This window comes from Sarcophilus harrisii, chromosome 3 (assembly GCF_902635505.1).
Source record: "Sarcophilus harrisii chromosome 3, mSarHar1.11, whole genome shotgun sequence".
NCBI classification, from domain to species: domain Eukaryota; kingdom Metazoa; phylum Chordata; class Mammalia; order Dasyuromorphia; family Dasyuridae; genus Sarcophilus; species Sarcophilus harrisii.
This window is the reverse complement of record NC_045428.1, coordinates 295239276-295256504: the sequence shown is the minus strand read 5'-3', so window position 1 is coordinate 295256504 and position 17229 is coordinate 295239276. Positions and strand designations below refer to the sequence as shown.

At 33.6% G+C, this 17229-nt stretch overlaps 1 protein-coding gene across 8 annotated transcripts in view; it reads left to right on the top strand.

The window, feature by feature from the left end:
* ZBTB20 (zinc finger and BTB domain containing 20) overlaps window positions 1-17229 on the top strand; it is a 1022251-nt gene that overhangs the window by 52947 nt on the left and 952075 nt on the right. For 3 of the 8 annotated variants that reach the window (XM_031963659.1, XM_031963655.1, XM_031963651.1), the window contains exon 1: window positions 3268-3466. The exons of the other annotated variants lie outside the window; for them this stretch is intronic. The gene's annotated coding sequence lies outside the window, so the exon portion shown is untranslated. Of the gene's footprint in view, window positions 1-3267; window positions 3467-17229 lie in introns of those variants that run through there. 8 annotated transcript variants of the gene reach the window in all.

The window sequence follows — 17229 nt, the reverse complement described above, 5'->3', positions numbered from 1 at the left end:
AATATAATGAATTTCATTTTGAACATATTACAAATTTCATATCTAGAGGATTTGCAGGTAGAAGATAGGATCCAACAGAAATTTGGAGATATAGAAATGGAGCTTAGAAAAAAGTAGTATCAAAGCTACGGATATAGAGATCATCTGGATCATCTGCATAGAGATGATAATCACAAGAGAGTGGAAAAGAAGAGGGCCCAAGACAATCCCTCAAAGTGATCATTCTTAGGAGATGGTTAGGAATTCATACCTGTAAACCCAGAAAAGAGGGAATATCTAGGAAGAAGGAATTGTCAGTAATATCAAATGCCACAGGGAGTTCAAGAAATATCAGAAATAAGAATAGGCCTTGGGATTTATAGTCACATAGTGTCAAGACTGGGTCTTGTGACAAGTTATAATGTTCTTTTATTATTTCATGACATATATTGTAATGGAAAATAATTTAATAACAATAACTGTGCAGGACTCCTACTTAATTGGGATTTATTGACTCACTGGTATCATAGTTAATTTAACTACTACATTCTCAGTCCTGGCATCAAAGTATGTATCTGTTCCAACAAGCTCCTGCTAGGACTAAGAAAGTACCACTTATTGTGCTTGGCATTCAGTAATATGTGCAGATATGGGAGAAATGTGGAAATGCTCTGCATTTTTCAGTAAGCCAAAATATATTTGTTCTCTCTTAAATACAGCTTATTTGTTGCTTTATAGAACGGTGACAAGTGTTTGTGTCTACTGATATTTGTTTGACTCCTGTTGACAAAAATCAAGTTTCTTATTATCCTTAAGTAGTATAGACTTAAAAAAAAAATCATGACATACAGGTATCTGATGTGAATCAGTTTGGCAAGCTGTAAGGATTTTATGCTTTTTTAATTGGCATCTTTCTAATTACATTTGTACAAAGTTGCAGAGAACTGCAGGACATCAGTTGGAGGAGAAAAAACCACAATTGCCAAGCAAAGTATGTACTAAGTTGGTGTGATGCATGCTGGGAGCTTAGGCATTTAAAATGTATCTTGGATGGACCTTTCTCAAGTCCTTAAAGTAGAAAGGAGTAGAATTTGATTATTACTTTCGGAGTTTTATTGCTTATGCACACCTTCCTCCTTAAGTCACCACTCTTTAAAAAAATTTCAACAACCATTATTTAACAATAATTTTTAAAAACTATTTTTTAAAAACTGGATCTTTCTCTTTCAACCAGATTGGAAGTACAGTGGCTACTTATATGCCTAGTTCCATTCTGATTGGCATAGATACTTTACCTTGCCCCTTTTCCTTCTAGACCAGTTTGCGTCTCCATGGCCAACCTTGTGGCCCTCTCATTCCTGAGGCTTTGTCATATTCCAAATTTACCATAGATTCCCACTTGGATTATTAGTCCACTGCTGGTTGGAATTCCTGAGTTTAAGAGACTTTCTAGCCTCAATCTTTCAAATAGCTGAGATTATAGATTTCTGCCATCATGCCTGACCTGCCTGTATCTCAAGTAAAAAGGAACCCCCCCCAAAAAAAAAAAAACCCTAATGTAATGCCATCCCCAGTAATTAGTAAAAATTGGGGCCTGTTTAGATCCTGAATCCTTCTCAAAATACTTACAGGGTATGTTCCATATAGTTTATAGCCAAAGGCTACTCATGTGTGTTTCAGTGTAACACAGCCATCTAACAATAGATAAAATATCATTAATCTGTCTAAGGTATAATGTATATATAGATGGAAAGAACTATAAGATTAAGTATATCAATTCCATCTTAATCATTCCAGTTAATTGAACATTAATTTTTTTTAAAAGAACAGTATTTTTTTTTTTGTTATAGAAAAGCCCAATTCATTTTTTAAAGCCTAGTAAACAATAACATCTGTGTATAAATGGAACATTTAACATGGGAGATAAAAATACAGTTTTTATATTTAAGTTTGCTGGTACCTTTTAAAGTTTTAAAATACGACATTTAAGTAGGACTGATACTTATTTTTACTGTAAATATAAAACCATAAATTTGCATATATACATATATTTGTTTCTGTGTTCCATCCCATAGGAACATTTGATAAAATTTGATAAATTTTAATAAAACAATTTGTTTTTTTCTGAAGCCGCACCTAAAGAATTTAAGAGTGATAAATCAGATAGAATCCATTATAGATGGTAGACCAAAATGGCCTAATTATACAGATCTCAAAGGGTGGGAGAGACAGGTTGACATTGAATCTTGTCTTAGATGAATATGGTCCCATAGCTGCCCATTTATCACTGTGGGGATGGGAGAGAGACTTATACCGACATTATTTTAGCTCTACAATGTAGAATTATCAGGAAAATTTGATGTAGGGGAAAAACTGAAGAAAATTCTTTCTGTTTTGCTTTTATGGAATATTTATTTGGAAGCATTGATTATATTTATTTTTCCATTTTGGTAAAAAACACTAACAGTCCAAACCAAATAATGGCTTTGGAGGAAGGCAAAAGGGGTGTGCCTTGGTTGCAGACCTTTATTCTAAATAACCTTGTCTTACTTGGGATTGGTAGATTTCTTTACTTGTGGGATTTATTTCTGTCCTTGTAACACTGTGTACTTTATGCATTGCACCTGTTCAAGCATAAGCACAGAACATTATTTTAGCTGTAAAAAGAGAGTCGTTTTGATTGAAGACCGAGAACTGGTATATTACTTATCTAAGAAAATTTAAGTAAATTTTTACTTATAATTTTATACATGGTCTTTGTTTATCGAGTAATATTTTTTTCTTTGTTGTTTTGCTTTATATAAAAGATAAGTCTTGCTATTGTATGAAGAATTTTCTTATGTAGTTTCCTTTAAGAAAGCTCTGACTTTAGAATCATTACTGGGCTTTTCTCAAAGCAGATTTGTTGACATTCTCTCACATTTTTTATGCTGTATGATTACAAGTTAAATTGCCTATGCATTTACCATTTCTTGCTAATATTAAAAAATGTATTTATGGTAATTACATGTACTGCATGCCAGGGCTGAAACAATGCATTCTTCATCGTGGAGCATAAATAAAAAAGGTGGAGCCAGCTGCTGTTAAACTGTTTATATGCAAGCAATAACGATATAGAGAATATACCTTTTTACTCTGTTAGTCTGGCAGTACTGAACCTGTTGCTGCATCAGGCGAGTTGCATTTTGCTAGATAGGGAAAGGAGGGCTGTCTGCTGTGTGGTAGGAGGGCTTTGTCTGCTTTTCTCTCTCTCTTCTCTCTCTCTCTCTCTCTCTCTCTCTCTCTCTCCCCCTCTTCCCCCTCCCTCTCTTGCTCTCTCTCCCTTCCCGTCTCTGTGGTTTGTAAGGTAGGTTGCAGTGTGTGTATATACACAACATCAAGAGCAGGAAAATGGACTCATTAGGGAGGCAGGCAGTCATTACCACTCACACTGTACTTCCAGGGAGACTCCGATTATGAGAAGAGAAACTCAGTGCTGGGGAACAAGGTAGGCCAGTCAACTTTTCTAAAAAAAAAAAAAATCCAACAACAACAACAAAAAAAACAACATTCTGCTGTCTCCACCCCCAATTTTTTATTCCCAATCTCCATTTCTTTTATTCTGCCTTGATTTTTATTTTTTAGATGTAAGTTTATAAGATCTATTATTGGCTTAAAATTTGGAACATCTTTGGGAGGCCTGCTCTTTACTAATGATCTCATTCCCCCTCCCACCCCCACCCCCCATTACTTATTTAAGGGTGTGCCCTTATGATTCAGTTTAATTACTTTTACAATAATGAGAAACAAATCTTTTTGTTTTTCTCACTAAAATAGCAAGTAAATCAGTATCTTTCACTCTTTTAAACCACCCCCTCCGTATGTTGGCTAGTCTCTTTGCATTTCTTTTCTGTTTATGCAATTCCATCTGTCTGTCTGTCTATCATTTTCTTACTTATTGCTAAGTGGGTTTTGTTAGTAATTTGCCAGTGTTTTAGCTGTAACGCTGGTGTGGTCATTCTTTGTTTTACATCTAAGTTTAAAGTCCATATTTACATTAAAAACATGAAAACAGGTTGAACCCTTTCTGTTCATAATATTAGATAACATTGGTAGGTAGAGGCTGAGAGTGGGTAGAAAGTAATAATTGTTGTCACCCTGCAGTCTCTCTTGTGCTTTTTATTTATGTATTTTTTTACATTGGAGAGCTGCATTTATTTTTAAAGGAAAAATGTTATGTTTCCTAACTTTTATTTTACAGATAGACTTTTACATTTATAGGGACATCACTGTGGTCAGTAAGAATGCAAACTTCTAACAGGCAGTTTCTCTCTATGACAGTCTTCCTTTTAGTGTATAACTGTTTATTTATGCTTGGGGGGGGGAGTTAGGGGACTGACTGTTTTTTTACAGTCTTGAAGCTATGAAATGTTTCAAGCCATCTTGTGCAACAACTGTAAGTATTCATTTAATGTTTTGAGGCTTCATAATTTGTTATTTCAAACATAGTTTTCAGGTGCTTTCTCCCCCCCCCCCCCTTTTTCCTTTGCTCTTTTTGTTTTTTTCTTTCTTTTTTCTTTTCTTCTTCTTCTTCTTTTTTTTTTTTTTTTTTTTTTTTTGTGGTGAGAGTTGCATTTCACAGCTGACTGACATTGTTAAAGAGTTTTCCGAGAGCAGTTTTCTTCTCAATTCTAAGGAGTAGTTAAATAAATCCACTTGAAATAGGTCTTTTGGCCGAGTTTGAGACTGGTTTGTTAGAGAGTAAAACTGCTACTCAGTTAGTAAAAATTAAGTCATATAGTGCGATCCGTAAATGTATCCATGAGCAATTACAGAAAATGGATGCTGATCTGCAGATATCATCAACAACAACAATCACCTTTTTCATAGTAAATTATTTATTTAATAGCATACTTTTTTTTTTTTTTTTTTAATTCCATTAGGCTTCTCTGACAGCACAAAGAAGTCCATAAAGCAATATTCTTAACCCACCTGGGACTTGAGAGCAGATTCCCCAACACATTCTCCAGGTTCAACTCTAGTGAAATGTTTATTAAAAATCCATTATTCTTGAATGGAAGTGAACTCTTGGCTTCCAAAAGCCTCTTTCTTTTTTCTTTTTTTCCTGTTCACTGGGACTTTTAACCTGCTCATCTCAAAAGAACTATCTCTAAGACTGTCAAGTAAAGACAGTTTGGACTAAAGCAGTAAAACATCCTTCAGACAACAGGAATACTGAGCACGCTCAGTTCAGGCCTGCTCTGTTAGTTTTTACTCAGACTGAAGGGAGAACTCTGGTGTCTTCTGAAAGTGTTATATTAATATAGGAGAGACTCAATGGCTTTTCAAACCTCATTCCTGCCATCTTTAACATATAAACTAAAAATCTGATTAAAACTAATATGTCAAAAATGTCTCTGTACTTGTCATTTTATTTATTCTCAAGATAAAGAACATTCAGAAACTCTTATTTTTATTTTAAAGAAATCTTGCATCTTTTGGTCATACCCATTTGCCCATGAAAATGCGTTTGTTATATACACATAGAAGAAGCCACAGATTGATTCTGTTTTAGGTGGGACTTTAAAATTGTCAATTATATTTATGTAAATCTCAGCAACCATAAATTAGGAAGGGGAATTGGGAAAAAATTTTTTTTCTATATGAATTTAATAAAGGAAAATAAAAATCACAATTTTTTTTTTGAGGTATACATTACTTTTTAGACTATGGTTTGTTTTGTTTTTTACTTAGTATTCCAAACTTGTAATTTCTTACATGACTAAAATTTTTCTAACAGAAAAATTACATATACATATGTATATGTATATGTGTATATATGTGCATGTATGTATAATATGCCTTTCTTGCTGTGTCCTATCACAACTTAAAGGCATTGAAGACTGGACAAAACTTGAAACCAGAACACTGCTGAATAGGGATTCGGAACACTGAAAGATTCAGCCAGGAGGGTTGGAGAGTGTCAGAACAATTCGTTAACTAGCCTTGCTTGTTACTTTGGGCTCTTCCTATGGACACTTGAAATTTGCCTGTTCAGATCCTAAAGTATCTAGATCTTGGTCAGGTCACAGTGTGTTTTATTTTAGTTTTAGAGCAGACAGTTATCTAGCACACCCACATGAGGAAATGCTCTAAAGCAGTTATTTCATGCTTTGCCATGCCCTGTAGCTAAAACAGTTTTGTACTGAATGATGTGTATGTTTTTAACTCCCATGCGATAAAAATCAACTTTGGCTCTTCAAAAAGAACCAAAACACTAGAAATATCAGAAAGCATAATTCAAATGCTAAAGAAATACATTCTAAACCAGTGTAAGTATGGGGTTTTTTTTCCCCATAAGGATGAAAATCACTGTTTATATTTGATAAAGAATACATAGTAATTTCCTAGATCGAATTTATTAGTGTTTTAAATATTACTAATACTTTTCCCTCTCTACATTTTAGACCCACATTCATCAAAAGAATAACAGCTGCATACTTTTTTTTTTGAAATGTTAACAAGTAAATGGCATTCCTGTTTGTTTATCTATTTTTGAATTTTAATGATCAGTTCTTGTGCTAATTAACAAATTCCCGTATTCATAAAAATCTGGCACTTGATAAATATCTAATTGTGTGATTATCTACACATGTTCTGGTTTTCTATAAATATAGAAATTATCAATAGATATGTTCATGAACTCGCTCAAGCCTGAGTGTTGTCCCATTGTACTGTTATATTGGAAGCCAAGTTCTGGTCCCTAGCAAATGTGTTGCCCCAGGGATGGGAAGGTGCTTAGAAGTCTCTTCTAACAGGTGTCTTTTGCTTGTGATCTTTTCTGCAAAGGAAGAATGGGGTTGACATTCTTTTAATGTTCTTGATCCCAGTCTCTTCTTTATCCTCACTGCTAGCTACTTGGAACTTAAATGGTACAAGTGGTTTGAACTGAGTAGTCATGGAGGATACTTTAGGAAAGTATTTTTTTCTGATCATTATTTTGTTTTCCAGTGGAAAATATTCCTTGCAGAATTTTCTTCATGAGTAAAATAGTATGCTTATCCTATTTCCTAAAATGATGTAAACAAGTGTCTTAATTAGAAGGATAAGTAAAAAACATTGAAAAGAAAATCGGAATTGTATTTTTTCTTTATAAGGATATAAACTATATCCTTTAATATCGATTATATATGAAAGGTTGTAAAAATCAGCCTTTGTTTTTACAGGAACAACCCTTATGCTGCACAACCACCAGAAGCAATGGGGCATAAGTTTACATGCAAAAGCTAGTTCTCTTGAACTAGAAATTAGGCATACAATACATTATCAAGTACTTTTTAATAATTGTTCACATTGTTAATGCCATTTGGGGCATTCTATAGAAATCCTAGGGATTACTTCTAATGGTTGTGTATATAATATTTTTTGGGCCCAATTTGATACTTTGCCAAAAACCTTTAGGCAATGTACAGCATTCCTGGCTTTCTAGAATATTTGAATTTTGCACTTTGCCTATAAGTCCTCTTTTTTCACGGTTCCTGTCTTTACCTAAATCATTTTGGACATTCTGTAGAATTTTTAGGGATTATATCTCATTCCCAGGTAAAACATATAATCCAAGACCTTTTCACTGCTTTGCTAGAAACCTCTCAGTTAATATGTAGATCCTAGGAATTGTAGGAAGTGCCCAAATTTCAGTCCTTATCTATTATATTAAATAGTGCCTAAGGCATTGATTAACAGTAGCAGTAAATATTTTTATATAGAATCTTGATTATATGTAGTAATTTGCAGGGCTCCAAAAATGTTTATGCAGTAGATTAAAAGTAAGTAGGTAGAGGAAGCTATGCTTTCCATCTGGGGCTACATTTCCCCAAATGGAAGTACCCTCACATTATTCCAATATAGTTGTGATGTATAAAATACACCAAAAGTTTATTTGAAGTCTCTTTCTTCTGCTGTTAACAGAAGCAGATTGTTGGAATAAGTAAAAAAAAAAAAACAAAACGATGACATATGCCATTCAAATAGTGGCTACTACTGTCAAAGATTAGAACAGGGCTGAATTTCTCATAGTGCTGAATATATGATGTCCTGTTTCAGCATTCGACTGGAGAGAAAATATAGTGCCTTTTTAAAAGAAATTTCAGTTTCAGGATCAACCCTATTGGAGCCTTTATAATTCACTTCAAAGTTATCAGATAGTGCTTGCATTTCCCAAATCTGATGTTGAAGCTAAACTGAAATTCCAGGTCAAGGATGTTTACAATGCAGTTGATGAATACAATGCTTCTATCCCACTTTTGAGTTCTCTTCTAGTGGAGAGTAAGCTTTACAATGGATATGTTGTTAGTCCAAATTGCAACCTTCCCGTATGTTTATCATTAATTTCAGAACAACTGAGCTTTACCTTTGAGAATTTTGCAGAGGATAACAATTGTATCTTTTTCTTTTTTGGTAAAAGTAAATTTATTCCAAAATAGATGTAGGATCTTTAATGTTCATGTAAAAGTCACCAAACTTCTATTTTAAAGATTTTTTTTGTAAAGCTTTTCATGCAGAGTAAATCATTCATCTAGAATGTTATATTTAATTAGATTAAAACTAATATGTAATAGTGGCAGAATTTGGGCTGGGCTCAAAGGCCAAACTAACATTCATAGTTTCATATCTACCACTACTTCCACCCACAAAGGAGTAAGCTCTTAAAAACTCGAATAGTATCCTGTAAGTTGATAAGTGTAATGATTTTGAATATTGTGAGATGTGATTGAGTTTTTGTTTTAATATTTTTTGTTTCAAAAAACTAAATGTTTTATTAAAGTGATCAAAGACAGTTTCATTTTTGCCTTCAGATCCCAAGGACCTTCCTCATATTATGCCTTTATGAATAAATGCTTGTTGCATTGAATTTAATGAAGATATTTATTTTTTTAATTTGAAATATTTTCAATAATTTTAAAAGTTTAAAAATCATTTGGTTTTTCACTAAATAAGTCTGGGTATTTAATTACTTATAGTTTACCCTTCCTTCCACAAATGTTTTCTCTCTCACTTTCATAATTAATTTGTGTTTGTTATTGGCAAATAGCTTTTATTGTATAACCTTTTATCATTTAAAATGTAATTGGCAGAAAACTAAAGGGACACCATTAGATTGTTCATGTCCTAAATTTAACTTAATAGGAAAGGATTTTGTAATTTGTATAATGCATATATTGAGTATGTTTAATAAATATATCGCCCTAGTTTGTAACAAATACTTCTTATTTAGATCCCAAGAAAATCAATTAAACAAACAAACAATTCCTGCTTTTCCATTGCCTATATATGACCTAGACCAATAAGATTGTACAGTGGCCTTTTCTGTATTGACTTTTTACAGAATTTTACTGGCTTTTGTAGTTGTAGTAGTGGTAGTAATAGGAGGAGGAGGAGGAAAAGTAATAACAGTAGTAGTCAGTAGTAACTGACATTTATAAAAGCCCTTTAATAAAGATTTGCTCTTTTTAGCTTTTGGAATGATTTTATTTGATCTTTATAATATCTCTGTGAGGTAAATTATACTGCGAGCATCAACATTTCTAGTTTGCAGATGAGAAAGCTGAGACTTAGAGGTCTGAGCATGATTCAGAGGCAGTCCCCAAGTTGTTTAGTTTCAATTCTGAAGCAAAATGAGAGATAGATCATTGAACACTTAACAGAAAGATTTATTTAAAGCTATCTAAAGACAGCAAATAAGGCTAGGCATTGTGCACACTTTAAGGTGATTTAATTGCCTGATTGACATATCATGATCCACTAACCAGTCTGGCATCAATGTGCCTGAAGCTCCTTATGACTGCTTTATATTCAGATGACTGGGAAGTGATGTAACTTTTAGTTCAGTTTAATTTGGCTTAAGCCCAATCAATTCTCAAGGATGGCTCAGTTCTTTTTAAGGAAAACCTAACCTAACTTGCATGATGGCAGTTAGGATATTAGCTACCACAATTGAACTAATAAATGTTGGAGGCATATCTCTTTTGTCTACAAACCCAGCATTCCATCCACTGAAATTCTGTTTGGTTTACTGAACCTTAAACATATTACAGATGCATTCCTAGTCTTGTGTTTTTCTTATCGTTTTTTTAAATAGTATTTTATTTTTTTCAATTATATATAAAGATAGTTTTCAACATTCATTTTTATAAGGTTGAGTTTAAAATTTTTTTTTCCTTCCCCAAGTTGGTAATTTAGTTAAACTTCAATCTGTATTCAGACTCCACAGTTCTTTCTCTGGATGTGGATAGTATTTTCCATCATGAGTCTTTTGGAATTATTTTGGATTATTGTATTGCTGAGAAGAGCTAAGTCAATCATAGCTGATCATCATGCATTATTGCTGTTACTGTGTACAATGTGCTCCTGGTTCTCTTCTCTTACTTGGTTTTAAGATAGGGGACAGGATTTTAGGATAAAAATCCTTTAAATACTGTGAGGAGTTTAGGCACTCATATCTATAGTGGTAAAAGGGTTTAAGGGGACAGCATTTGGTATTTTTTAGCCTGTCTGCTTTTCTTGTTTGTTTGTTTGTTTTCATCTTGGCCCTGATACATGATCCTCACAATTGTAGTCCCTCCCATTCAACTGATCTAGAATTTGAACTCCCATTCAGTTGATATAGGATTCTCCACTCCTACTGAATTCCTACCAGTCCTCTTACTTCCACTCTATTAGGTATCTCCGATTCCTTCCCTGACTAGTGTTCCCAGTAGTTGAGTTTTGTGATTTCCTGATTGCACCCCACCATCCCTGGCATTCCATGGCCTCTGGCAACAAGAGTTCCCTCACTTATTAGCTAGGTTATTGCTGCCCCCTGGTGTCCTTTGTGGCTCCATAGCAACCTACTCTCTGATGCTTTCCACCTCAAACCAGTTAACCCAATAAAGCTGTGCCTTAGCCCAGATTTACCAAACAAACAAAAACAGAAGTGAAATAAGCTGGGGTCTGGCACAGTTCTTTTTCTTCCTTGTCCCTAAAGCAGTACCAATTTACATCTACTTCCCAGAAGTGAGAACAGGAGTCAGAACAAAGAGAAGAAAAGAAGGCAAATAGGACATTGAAGATAAAAGTGGCAGTGTCGAGCATCTGAAGTTTTCTCCAGTTCAGAAGGAAATGGAATGTAAAACCCTTGGTAAAAAGAACTGGAATAATGCCCCTTTCTCTCTCTTCTCAACCTCTCTGTTCCTCCTCCTATCAATAGTATAAGAATTAAACATGTACCGAGGGTAAAATTTGGAGAGATTCCAGTTACTCGTCCAAAATAAAGGGCTAGAAAAGGCAAAGGATTGTAAATACTTTTTTGTCCACTGTTTTGCTTCAGGCCATCTATGTCTTTTTACTTAGGTTCACTTAAATTTTCAACATGAAGTTACACACCTGTTTTCATTGTTTTAGTAATCAGTAGGAAATTCCCATTTTCATTGTTGGGTTAACAGTCTTGTTGGTGCATGATGAGAAGTAATTGTTAAGTGAAATTAAAATGGACAAATGGGATTGAATGCATAAATATAAAGTTTTCTTTTTATAAAGGCAAACATTACTGTTTGTATGCAAATTTAAAAAAATCCTTATGTCATTTTAGGTGGTCTTATGTTTGTATTCCTATACACATGTGTATATATACACATTTATATTATATTATATTATATTATAATTTCCCGAAACTACATATTTGGAGCAACTCATTCTACTTTGATAATCTTATTTTCAGAGATGATATATTGGAATAATATGCCAGAAAACATGTATGTTGCATTTTTGATATCAGCATATCTTAAAATATATTATAAAAATTTTAGGAAATACTATGGTAGCTGTGATATAGTGCTACAAGAGTACTGGATTTTGAAGTAGAGTCTCTGGGTTCAAATTCTGGATCTGTCTTTGGGTAAGTCATTTCATTTTTCTCAGCTTCTTGTGATACTAAATAATATAGGTAGTTTTTTCCAGTTCTAAATCTTATGATCCTTTTTCCTCATATGCTAAGAGAAGCAGTATTATATAGAATCAGCACTGGACTGGAGCTAGGAGCTCTTGGTTCTGGTCTTGATATTGTCAATTGCTAGCTTTGTAACCTTAAGCTAATCACTTAAAATCTATATGATTATTTATTTGCGAAAGCTCAGTGTTGGACTAGATGATCTCTGATTTCTTTTTTGTTGTGAGGCAATTGAGGTTAAGTGAATTCTCTGGGATCATACAGGCAGTAAGTGTCATAATATCTAATTTTGTCCAGATTCTGGTGTCTTTTTCAATTGCAAGGTTTTCTGATCTTGTTTAAGATAAACATGAAGTTAGTCATTGAAAAGTTAGGAGTTAAATGAGATTTTAGATTTATTCTGCTCAGTACACTCATTTTATACATTGAGAAATTGAGGGATAGAAAGGTAACTTAAAGTTACATAACTCTTAGTGGTTGTCAGTCTGTATTTTCAGCCCATAGTTTATAATTTAAACTGTCACAAACCAATGTAGGGAAATCCAGATAAGAGATAATAGAATTAAATTTACACCCCCCCCCCCCCCCCTCTTTCTTGGCTTAAGTAGATGTTGTGATACATTGAATTTTCAACATTTCAGCATATTAGAATCAGAGAATCATATGACTTTAGAACTGGAAGGGTTTGTTGGAAGCAAAGCCAGGTCAGATGTACTTTGTTCAAGTGTACTTTATAAATGTACAATTTTTTTGCCTGTTTTTTTTTTTTAAATTATAGACATCATATAGGATGAACACAATAGGACAGAAAAAAATAACTTTCAAAGCTGTCTTTTTTGTCTCTTTCCTTCTTGCCTTCTTTCTGTGTTCCCCTATGCATTTAAAAATGCTTCAGTGACTCTCTTTTCCTTCTTTTCCTTTGTCATTTCTTTTGTTAGCCCTTTACCAGGATCTAGGACTTGATAACACCAGTCTGCAAGTTCTGGGTGTGTTTCAGTGCATACATTACTTCTACTAGAATGACTATTTTTAAGTGTAAACTATTAGACTAATGAATGCAGGCAGCAAATAATACATCCAGATGTACACACATATACACATACATACACACCCACACACCTCTGCCTTGGCTGTCTTAGCTTGATAAAAGAGATAAAGCACAATTTTTCAGGAGATACACAAAGTCTTCTGTGTTGCCATTGGTCTTCAGAGAGCCACTTGATAGAAAGAAAGCCCATTGCTCAGATATCTTGCCCAAACCATTTATTAACTTATATTAGCAATTTTCTTTATAGTGAATCACAGAACAGAAAGAACCTTAGAACTCATTTTTCTTTTTTAATATTTCTTTTTCACTTAATAGTATTTTATTTTTTTCCAATTACATGTAAAGATAATTTTCATCATTTACTTTTGGGAGATTTTGAGTTCCAATTTATTTTCCTCCTTCCTTTCCTTCCCTCTTCCTTCCCTAAAACAGCAGGCAATCAGAGCTATAGGTTATATATGTCTAAATCATTTTAAACATATTTATATATTAGTCATGTTATAAAAGAAAAATCAAAAGGGGAAAAATGATGTGAAAGAAAAACCAAAACAAAACGAAAAGATGAAAATAGTGTGCTTCCAGCTGCATTCAGTCTCTAAAGTTTTTCTTTGGCTATGGATGTCATTTTCTGTCCCAAATCTATTAGAATTGTCTTGGATGACCACATTGCTGAGAAGAGCCAATCTTTCATAGCTGATCATCATGTAATCTTGCTGCTGTTGTGTACAATGTTCTCCTAGTTCTGTTCACTTTACTCAGTATCAGTTCCTGTAAGTCTTTCCAGGCTTTTCTGAAATCAGCCTGCTCCTCATTTCTTAAAGAATAAAAATTCCATTACATTCATATAATACAATTTATTCAGCCATTCCCCAATTGATGGGCATCTCCTCAATTTCCAATTCTTTGCCACCACAAAAAGAGCTGCTACAAACATTTTTGCAGAGATGGCTCCTTTTCCTTCCTTTATGATCTCTTTGAGATATAGACTAGTAGTGAGATACAGCCCACTCTAGAGCTCATTTTTCTAATCCCTTTATACATAAAATATCTAATAAAATAGAGGCTCATAGAATTAACTGGTCCAGTGTTACATATAGATGACACCAGTGTAAAGAACTTGACTCAGTTATGATTCCAGTGCAACACTTCTACCAAAACACTGGTAGAGCAGAAACTAGAACCCAGGTGTCCTGTGCTAACTCTGCAAAACCATGTTGTTACTTCATAACATATTACTAAAGGATACTTTTTTTGTAGTTGTAGAGGGAAGTGGTTTTGAGAGGAGATGAAAATATTAAAGATGTGGTGTCTTCTAAATGGAAATAATGCCAAAGGATATATCTTGATCTTAGGTTGCTAAAAATTCTGAAAAATTAGATGAAGGTCAAAATTATGGAATTGTGGTCTTTGTTGTTCAAAAGAGACCCCATTGCCATTTGGGCATTTGCTTTTATAAAAAGCAAATTTTATACCTGAGATGTCCTGGCACGACAGTGCCACCTTGTGCTTTAGTTGCCACTTTGTAAGCTGTTCTTGGCTCATATGAAAAAAAAGCAAGCTTGCAGAAATTCATTAGAATTTTTTTTTAATCTCTTTCTGCTAGTATAGATGAAGAAAATGGTGGATTTTTTTTTTTCAATCCTGTGATTTCCAGTCTCTAGCTTCACTATGATGGCTTTGAAATAAATATTGCAATAAACATAGAAAGCATATTTTTTTTTTGTTGAAAAAGTACTAGCATGATCACCGACAGGATCACTGCCTCTTAATTCTTATCAGTATATGTTATGAATATATAATATAGGGACATTATTTAAGTCAATTACATAGCTAGATGAAAGTGAGTGTGCTCATGAGTCTGAATAAGTTTGAAAAGTAGTTTTCACCCCTACCATTTCTATTCTTTTAAATGTATTAGGCTTAGATAAAAGAAGGGAAAGAGTATATGTAGTAATATAAACTAATGCTTCTATTTTCTTTTCTCATTATCCTATCATTGGTCACATCTTCTTTTACTTCATACTGCGTTCTCATGTCACATAGTAGAGTTCATCTGCTGTTCCAAATTAAATGAGACAGGAAAGTGGCCCAGCTATATAGTTTTAGCTAGTATTGACTGGCTCTAGGGCAACATTATGAAATTGGTGTAGCATATACTCCTCCATCTACACATTTGTTTGTATATGTGTGTGTATCTATGCCTGGCATATAGTAGAACCCATAGTAGAGGCTTAATAAATGTGTCCTGACTAACTGAAATCTCATACTATTTTAAGTCATTGAACATCAGCTGGTGTCTTTAGATTGGTGTCTTTAGAGATCAACAGAAAAAGACATTCTAGTCTGCATGTTAAAATGAAATGAAAAAGGAATGGATTGGCCATATATGGTCATATATGAATCACTTGAAAACCTTGAATATTACTCCAAGAGTGTTCATGAAATATACAAATAACCAGAGGAAGATTTCCAGATTACTGATTGGGTTACCACTAAGGAATTTGCAAAAAAAAAAAAAAACCACCCCAAAACCAAAAAAACATAGATGAGGATGGCACAAGATGAAATATGGATAGGTGAATGGGCTAGCATCTGTACTGGTGGAAAGGAGCATCTTTGCTTATGAGAACATCAGTCTAGAACTTCCTCTTATATGCTATTTTCCCTATTTGTGGTACCCCTCTTCACTCAAGTCCATTTGTTTTTTTTTTTACTTTCTATTTCTTTTAAAAGCTGTTTTCTTAGAAAATGATGGTAACCTTATGCACAGTGAAATATGGATAACTAAAAATAAAGTTTAATACTTTCTCTTCCTAAGGAGGCAGAAAACTGTAGGATAGAATCTTATTGAATATTTGAAAAGATTAGCGATTTTTTCATTGTTGTTTTTATTCAGTATAGGCTATATTTATTGCCTGAGGCAGATTGCTACATCTGCTTATAGCCTTAGTAGATGGTCTTCATGACTTGCAATGGCACAAACTTTTTTTTATTTCCTAGTGGCTAAGTTACTCTTTGTGCACAGCAAAGGTAGATCCATAGTCTGTCACTAGGTTGTATTTGAAATATTTGCTGCTTAGTAATAGAACCTGCTAAAACTTGCACCTGTGCCCTTATCCACAATGCTGATAAACTTTAGTTGTCATACACACCTACTTGGCTTCAGAGTTTTTTCTTAAGTCCCCTTGGTTGGATTCATTTTCTCTCTAGGTGTATGGTGAAAGTCAATGCCACAGTTTGTGGAGAACATGTGAGTTGTGTGTGGCTGCTTGTCCACTTGCCAGGGGCCATTTGGCATATATCTCCAATGGCTATCGACATAGCTAGTTTATAATAAGAACCGTAGCAGTAGTAACAGTAACATTGATTTACTTTTTTTTTTTTTGCTACTATATTGCTACTGAAGCTCTTTCATGTCCATGCTCTCATTTGAATTCCATAATAATTTTGTGAGATGCTATTATTGCTAGAGAGTTTTATAGAAAAAACTAAAGCTCAGAGAAATGATGACTTGACTAAGATCACTTACCAGACAAATGGAACAGCTATGACTTCAGACTTTTATTTTTTTTTCAGATTCAGTGATCTTTTCATTCCATGTTATTTATTAGTATAGAATATTCTCCTTTTCTCTTTTTTAGATATCAGTTTTATAGCCTTTTGTTTTTCCTACTTAGAAGTAGTTTCTGAGATAATCTTTTCTCTAAATTTCCTTTATCACACTGAATCATTTGCACTTGAAATATAATGTAAAAAAAAGAGGAATGATTAGTGGTTTGCTATTTAGAACACCTGTGTTCTTTTTTAATTCTGGTTCATTCACAGACTGGAAGTCTTATTGTGGCCAAATCTCTGGGTACTTTTCAGTTTCATCAAGTCCAAAATGTCAGAGTTGGAGCAGATAGTTTCTAAGCTACCTTTCAGTTTTAACGTTCTGATTTCAGACTGAAAATACTTATCGCCTGACTTAGAGGTTTCTCCCTTTTCTTGTACAGGTCCTGAATATGTATTGATTTGGTATTATCTAAATATACATGTTTATAATTATGCAAAAATTATTTATATATAATATATTCTATATGTATAACATACATTTTTATATGTGATATATATATGTATATATATATATATATGTATGTGAAGTCCATATGAACACATGTATTCAAAACTATCCTTAAATACCATCACAGAGCTTTTCCTGATCCTTCCCAAATGTTAGTGTCTTTCCTAGCTTCAAAAT